The 7735-nt window shown below is 49.4% G+C and overlaps 1 long non-coding RNA gene across 2 annotated transcripts; it reads right to left on the bottom strand.

Annotated features, from left to right (window-relative positions):
• Positions 1 to 498: 498 nt before the first annotated feature.
• On the bottom strand, positions 499 to 6871 carry LOC145718200 (uncharacterized). 2 transcript variants are annotated; one of them, XR_014141644.1, is made up of 2 exons: positions 4838 to 6871; positions 499 to 4679 (listed from the first exon to the last, which is right to left on the bottom strand). It is a non-coding gene; the product is annotated as an uncharacterized LOC145718200 (long non-coding RNA). The 2 variants fall into 2 exon arrangements; XR_014141645.1 differs by having other exon boundaries at positions 499 to 4676.
• Between the last annotated feature and the right edge of the window lie 864 nt (positions 6872 to 7735).

Genomic DNA, 7735 nt, shown 5'->3' with positions numbered 1-7735 from the left:
TTTTTTTTTTTTTTAAAGATTTTATTTATTTATTTGAGAGAGAGAGAATGAGAGAGAGCACATGAGAGGGGGGAGGGTCAGAGGGAGAAGCAGACTCCCTGCCGAGCAGGGAGCCCGATGCGGGACTCGATCCCGGGACTCCAGGATCATGACCTGAGCCGAAGGCAGTCGCTTAACCAACTGAGCCACCCAGGCGCCCGAGATTGTACTTTTTGATAGAGCAACACACATTTATCTGACCATTTATTTCTCCCACAGCAGACACTGATATTCTTTGAGTGCTGAGAAATTGATACATCAAGACATTTTAAAGGGTTGGATTGTGAGTGTTGGGGTATTTGAGAGGCCTTGGAAAATAACACCCTTCTTCGCTGCCCACATTCAGAACAGAGGGTCAGATAGATGAAGATTAAAATGCTAGTTATTACTGATTACAACTGGGTAGGGATGCTGCTTGCATGGGGAATGAATGGGCTTGTGGTTGCTTTTCCTCCATGCCTCCAGGACAGGGCCACCAAAGGCTTCTCAGCAGGCCCAGAATTGGCCCCACTGAACTTCCTGCATGGCCTCGAGCACAGCCTAGACGGTGGTCCCCTGTCTGCTGGAGCCTGTCCCGAGAAAAGAGAGGGTGAGCCCAGAACCCTAAGTCTGCTGCATTGAAGAGTCAGAGAAATCCCCTCTTCTGGAGAGAGCTGGGGTCACCGGAAGCAGCCATGGGGGCGGAGTTTGGGGTGTGAGATGTTTATACAGGATCAACACCTGGGTAAGGAAAGGGGCAGATGCAGGGCTGGGCAGAGGCAGAAGTCAAAATTCCAGGCAGCGTGGTGGGGAGCTCTGGAGTGAGCATCGTCCTTCAGTGCCTCCCCACAGTGGGGCCCAGTGGCCAGGGCTTGGGGACACCCCCCCGCCCCGCCGCACTGCTGCTGGGCGGGGTGGGGGCGCTCTGGTGGTGGGGGTTGGGGCGGCTGGGTAGCTGGGTCTGGGCCGCTACTCTGCGTGTCTGCCACACGGGTCCTTCATTTCCCAGCCCTCTGCCCACTGTCTCATCCTTTGCCACTTCCTGACTTTTCCATCACATTCTAGTCATGCCCTGTTGCTGAAGTGCCCACAGATCTCATGCCTTGCATGCCTCTGGTCCTTGTCCCAAATATCCTTTCTGCTAACTTAGTCGCACTTCTCATGGCTCAGGTGGGCATCGTCTCTTTTCAGAAGGGCTCCGGACCGGCAGCCTGGGCTGAGTACCACCCCTCTGTGTGCACCTAGCATTCTCTGCACACTGCCTGAATGACACCACATTTTCTGCAGGCAGCCCCGTCTCTGCCAAGACTAGGTTTGTCTGCAGGATTGCATCTGTTCACTTTTGTACCTAGACGCTTAGTCAGTTCTGGGTACATGACCAGTGTTCCATGGACATTTGCCCTTTTGTCTCCCCATCAAAGCCATGTCCTCATTCAACAAACACTCACTGAGCACTTCTGTGCAAGTATTCCACGGCAGTCACAGATGGGTGGGCCTTCCTCATTACTGTAGCCACCATGGCTTGAACATGAGAGTTTTGGTGAAAATACCATTTTTAAAATCGGACCCTACTGCTCTTGCCAAAATGGCTTCAGCGCGGGATCTGGAAGCAGCGAAGGGCTTGAGCAGGTATTGATAGACAGGGAACGAGCGAGGTCTCTGGACAGTATTTGAAATAATCCTGAAGGAGAGGAAACTGCTAGGCAGACGCCCTTCTTGATTTGCTTTCATCTATCCCATGGAGGAATTACTTGGGGCTCCGTAAAGATAAACGAATCCTAGACTCATAGATCTGTAAGTGGTTTCAGGGTGACGAGGTGGGGACAGGCATGGAATTTGCACCCAGTGTCGAAGATCACACATTCCCTGACAGAGCAGACTAAGGAGCTGGAGAAAGTCTGACACTCTTACTCCCTCAAATCCAGTTCTGGGGGAATGCAAACTCGTCCCATGAAGTGCTCTGGAAGAGCAGGAGAGGCAGCGAGATGTCAACCCGCTCCCCCCCAGACTGGCATGGAAAGCTGAAAACAAACGTGCCTTGGTCTGCTGGCTGAGCCGTAAAGCCGGCACGGAGGCGAGATCTGACGCGCAAAAGCAAATTAGGGGCTTCAAACCAGCCAAACGGGAAAAGGAAAGGCCCCTTCAATTGTTTAAGGGAGAAGAGGAAGACCAAAGGCAATATTATCTTTCATCGGCCACTCCCTGTGGGGGAATGAGCTGCCCAAAGAGCACAGCCTTCGCTGAGCGGGGCAGGGAGGAGCCTCCTTCTCCGTCACTAAAAAAGCCTCAGTCTGAGCAGATGGCAAGTCGGTGAGAACTGGGACTCCCTGGGGTCAAAACCACAGTCATTGACTTGGCCCTGAGGGTCTCCTCTGCCCTGTCTGTGGTGGGGGGCTGCTCACATTCATGCTGCAGAAGAGCACCAGGTTAGTGAGGAGTCCTGGCCTCTGGGCCGTGGGCTGGGGACCTGGACAAGATCCCACGCCAGTTCTGTCCCCAGGGGACCAGAGGCTGGTTGGAAGGACAGCCATGTAATGATGATGGTATCAGCAGTAATCGCTGCTTGCTGAGGGCTTGCTAGGGCCCAGTGGTTATCTCCTTTATCCCTATGACAACGCTGCTGGATGTGATTCCTTCTAGTAACACCCCATTTCACACAGGAGGGAAGAGGCTTCCAGGGTGTAATGACCGATTCGGAGTCACCAGCGCAAGTCGATGGCTGCCGGGAGACCCAAACACAAATCTGTGTGACCCACACGCAACCGAAGGTGGTTTGGACCCCTCCGGCCTCTCTGGAGGACACCTGCAATATCTTGGAGGCTTTTGTGCTTGCCGCAATGCGGGAGGGGGTTGGCTACTGGCATCCAGCCGGTAGAAGTGGGGATGCTGTTAAACATCGCACAATGTGCAGGGTGCCCCCCTCCCCACCCCAGGTATCGGGCCCCAAAGGTCCAAGGCGCTGAGGTTGAGAAATGCCAGTCTAGGCCATTGTGTCTATTGTACTCTAGAGGTCTCTGCTCCCCACCTCCAACATTGTTTGGCTCTCTGTTCCTTAGTGTCTCGTTTATAGTGCTCATCACAATGTAGTATTTTGTTATTGTCCGTTTGTGATTTCACTTCTCTTTCTCCCACTCAAAGCTGCATGAGGGCAAAGGTTGCCTGCCTCTTTCACTGCTTTACATCCGACACCTGGCAACTGCGCCTGGGACACGGGGGCTCGATGAGTATTTGTTGGATGAAGATGTGGGCAAATGAGCGTAGAGAAATTGACTGATCTGTGCAAGGTCATGAGAACAAAGTGGCAGAGATGGTATTGAATCCCAGGTCTGTCTGAATCTAAATGGCATGGTCCTAACCCCCATGGCAAAGGGCCAAGACAATCTGGTGTAATGGGGCAGAGGACTGTCCTCCAGGAGCTGGGAGTCCAGCAGAGGAGAGAGAAAAGGTCAGTGGGTGTCAGGGTCGGATGCCAAATTTAAACTGGAAAAGAAACAAGGGATGAAAGAAGGAGCCAGGAAGAACCTGAGGGCTCAGCCAAGGGCCCCTGCACTTGAGATGGAGTGAGGACTTGGTGGAGAGTTTCCCAGATATTAAAAGAATGTCTTAAAATGACCAGAATCACTCTCTCTCCCTTTTTAGCAAAGATGGGCAATACAACATTTATCCTCTCCTGGTCCTCAGGAACTTTGGGTCCCTTATGGTTCCCCAAGATAATGGCCGATGACTCCATAAATGCATGTTCAAGTCCTAGAAGTAGCCTGAAGTCAAGTACCAGGCTGGCTCCATCTGGCAAATCCTGGCCCTGGCAGCCGCACCTCCTGCCCTGGGCCTGTGTCTGCCTCTGCAGCCTGCCAGCCTGCTAGCCAGAGGCTTTCAGGAGCCAGTGCGGGAGCAAACTCCCATGACTCATGGCTGGGGAAGCTGTCGCGGTGAGGGGAAGTAGGGGCACATGAGGGCAAGGGCAGGGAACGAGAGGAAGGCAGAAGGAAGGGGCCGTGGAAGGAAGGAGGGCACCAGGTTAGTGAGAGAACAGGGAAGAAGGAAGCAAGAGAGGGAAAGAGGGAGGAAGGGAGAAAGAAAAGAAGGGGGGAAGGAGGGAAGGAAGGAAATATGAGTAATAGTCACCATAATAGACCTTTTCTGAGTATCGAGAATTGCCTTGAATTGTGTGAAGTCTTTAGGGTGCATAATCTCCTGAAATCCTGAAAACAATCCTATGGGGCAGATTGTTTTATCATGTCCTTTTTATGGATTAAAAAACCCATGAGTTGCCAAGATCTTAACCAATCTGAGGACGCACAGGTGGTAAGTGGTGGATTCAGATGTGAAAAGCAGGGGAGGGAGAGAGCTGGTATGGCAGGTGGGAGGGAGGAGGAGGGGACCATGGGAAGAAGGACAGAGGCTTTTCGAGGCTTAAAAGTTCCAGGATGTGTGGGCCAGACAGTAGGGTCCTGGAAACTGGACTCTGGCTCAGCGTGGCTGTCTTTAAGCGGGTGGGGATTGGGGGGTGGCCTACTCACCTTGGATCTTAGGCTGTTAGGATCAGCCTGATGAGGTCCTTTGCTTGAATGGGCTTCTGTGACAGATTGTATTGGAGATTCTTTGGTGACACGTGAGCCCGAGAGAATGGCAATGCCATTGTTAGATATCGATCCTTCCTTCTTAAACCAAACAAACAAACGGGGGCCATAAAAATGATCCAATTTCATTATGTCCAGGAGCAAGGAAAACAAAGAGAGAAAGGAAGTTATTAAAATAAATACAAATGGCTTCTATACTCCCTAATGTTTCCAGATCACTTTCCCATCTGTTGTCTCACCTGATAGTCCTGTTTTGTGGTCTCAGGCTCCACATTTTACCAAAGAGGAAACGGGTTGAGAGGAAGGAAGTTCCCTTAGTAAGAATCTAGGGTCCAAACTCGGGTCTTCCCCATATCTTCAGCTCTTTCCTGGGCTCTGTATTGAAAGTCATGCTCAGTGTCCCTTATGGGAAATAAAGATTTTTCAAGCTAACTTCCCAGAATGAAAAGTTCTGTGAAATAAGACTCTGGCCTATTACTCAGGAAGAGAAGATTAATGCTAGGATCATTTAAAATCATGTTGCTTATGTCCAGTGTCCCTTCAGCAACTGTTTATAAAAGAGCTTATTTAGAACACAAAAAGTTGGTTCCCAAAAAAAGCAGTGTGTGTCCTCCTAGGAGCGAATTAATAGAAGCAAACAGCAGTGTTCTTGGAAATCCCTTGGATAAATAATTTTGTACATGCTGTTCCCTTTAGCCCCACCTCACCTGGGGTTACACCCTTGTTCCGCTCTGGAATCGAACCCAACCGAAGCAAGTCTTATCTTACTTATTCTCTGCACTCTGTTGGCCCTTCCTTCCCCCACTCCACCTCCTGCACCCTCAGCTCTGGGGAATCCTCTTTTCCACGCAATCCCGATTGATCCCCCTTAGAAAGCAGCTCCTCGGGACTGGGGCCTGGCTTTTCGTCATCGTCACCATGTCCTCAACATGCTGCTCGGCTCGTAGTAATTGCGCAATAAATATTTGTCGGACAAATGACGGCATGGGCCACTAGGCATTATACACAGACTGGCTGTGTTGTTAATTCGAGTTCTCTTTTTCTTTACTTGTCCCTTCTATTTTTATTCCCAGCACCACCCCTGGCATACAGAATGGGAGCTCTGTGTGTCGGAAAAATCAAGGAGTGAAGAAAATATTGAAGTATGTTTTTATAGAACACGCTTTCCATAGAAACGGAATTTATCCGTCTTGTAATATAACATCGTATCTCCTCCTTGTCCATAAAGACAGTGGAGGGGGTATAATGGAGGGTGGGGGTAATTTATAATTTGTAGACGTGGGCGCCTTTTTATGATGCATCTGCGCTGCACGATCACAAATTCCTAATGTTTCCACGTAAGAGGCACCTTAGCCATCAAGTGGCGGTAGTAATAATAGTGATGTTTAACAGTTACTGAGTACTTTAGTCCAGGCACTATGCTGAGGGCTTTATCTGTGTTATCTCATTTAATTGTTACAACCAACCCTGTGTGTGGGGGGTGGTTATTACCCCCATTCAACCACTGAGGGGACAGAGGCACAAAGAGTTTTGTAAGCAGGACTCTATGAAGCCTTATGGGTGCCCGTGGGGGATGAGGGGCAGGGGCCAGACCGTGGGAAGGCAAGAAAGGCTATCTGGCCCCCTCCTATCTCCAGAGCTGTTATTCTGTTACATATTGTATATATTGACCTTCTGCAGAAGATTTATTATAGAAACAGAATTTTATCTAACTGGAAGAAAAGGCTTATAAAAAACAAAAAATAGATGGTTTAGTTTTATAGGTAGGAAGACTAAGATGTGAGAGATGTAAAATCCTTTGGCAATTCTCATCCATGGCCAAGCCAGGTCTAAAAATCTCAACTCTAAGTAGTCTGGGACTCGATTTCCTGCGCCATGTTGCCCAGATGCCCAGGTAGCTCCATAATGGCGCTTGAATTTGGTACTCTTGTTAACCAAGAGACTTGTTTGTCCAGAACTTTTGTTTCCAGAGGTATTTACTGAGCAATACTGAGTAAAATTAGGTAAATTATAAGGTAAATTTAGAAATCTTTGTCTAGCAGTGTTGTTAGAAGAAAACAGGAAGGATAAGGCAAGGCTAGACAGGGCAGGAAGTGGAAAAAGCACTCAGGGAATTCAGAGAAGACCAGGGTGTGTGTGTGTGTGTGTGTGTGTGTGTGTACATGTGTGTCCTGGAATATAAATGACAACAACAACAATAACAATAATACTATTTTTTTAAATGCCTAACATGTGACATGTTCACAAAACTAAATGCATTACATGCATCATAACTTTTTAAAAATATTTTATTTGTCAGAGAGAGAGCGAGAGAGCACAAGCAAGGGAAGCGGCAGAGGGAGAGGGAGAAGCAGGCTCCCCACTGAGCAGGGAGCCCCATGTGGGACTCGATCCCAGGACCCTGGGATCATGACCTGAGCCAAAGGCAGACGCTTAACCGACTGAGTCACCCAGGCATCTCCAGGCATCATAACTTTTAATATGCAGGTCAGTCAACTCTCTCTCTTTCCTTGAAGAGCAAACTGAAGCGTGGGAAGCCATAAGCAGCAGAGAGAAACTCAACCAAGGCCTGCCTGGAAAGGTACACACTTGAACCCCTCAGCTACATCAGGGCTTCAAAGCCCCCAGGGTGACAAGACCCCAAGTATTCTTGCATCCAGCAAGAGCTCCTGGGACCGGATCTGGCATCGAGCTTAGGCCCCTGACCCCAACTCAGGGACACTGTGTAAGGCGTGAATTAGGTTTACCTTTAGGACAAGCTGAGCCAGTCCAGGGTGATTGAACCACCTGCTACTCAGATGTCTGAGATTCTTTGACCTGGGGACCAGGCCTCCCATTCCCCAATGAGAGAGAAAATGCTGGGCCTCTCGATAGTCACGTTTATGGCCAAAAGTAAGCCTGCATTTGTGTGGCCCTTGAAGATTTCAAAAATATTTCTCCTCCGTTAGTTTCTAAGGTCCTTAGAGCAGATATTATATCCTCTCTTTGACAGAGCAGAACAGAAGAAAAAGCTATGGAGGGTTACACGCATCTCAGGAGGGGCTGACCTAGAACCCAATCCCTGGTCTTCTGGGGTCATTTCCCTTGCAAGGCACTAGGACACTGCAGATAGCAGCAGGGATTAAAAATCTGAAGGG

Source organism: Leptonychotes weddellii, unplaced genomic scaffold, assembly GCF_054177405.1.
Source record: "Leptonychotes weddellii isolate Sample4059 unplaced genomic scaffold, ASM5417740v2 HiC_scaffold_1204, whole genome shotgun sequence".
Taxonomy (NCBI): Eukaryota; Metazoa; Chordata; class Mammalia; order Carnivora; family Phocidae; genus Leptonychotes; species Leptonychotes weddellii.
The sequence above is the reverse complement of the archived record's forward strand: the minus strand, read 5'-3'. Positions and strand labels throughout refer to the sequence as shown.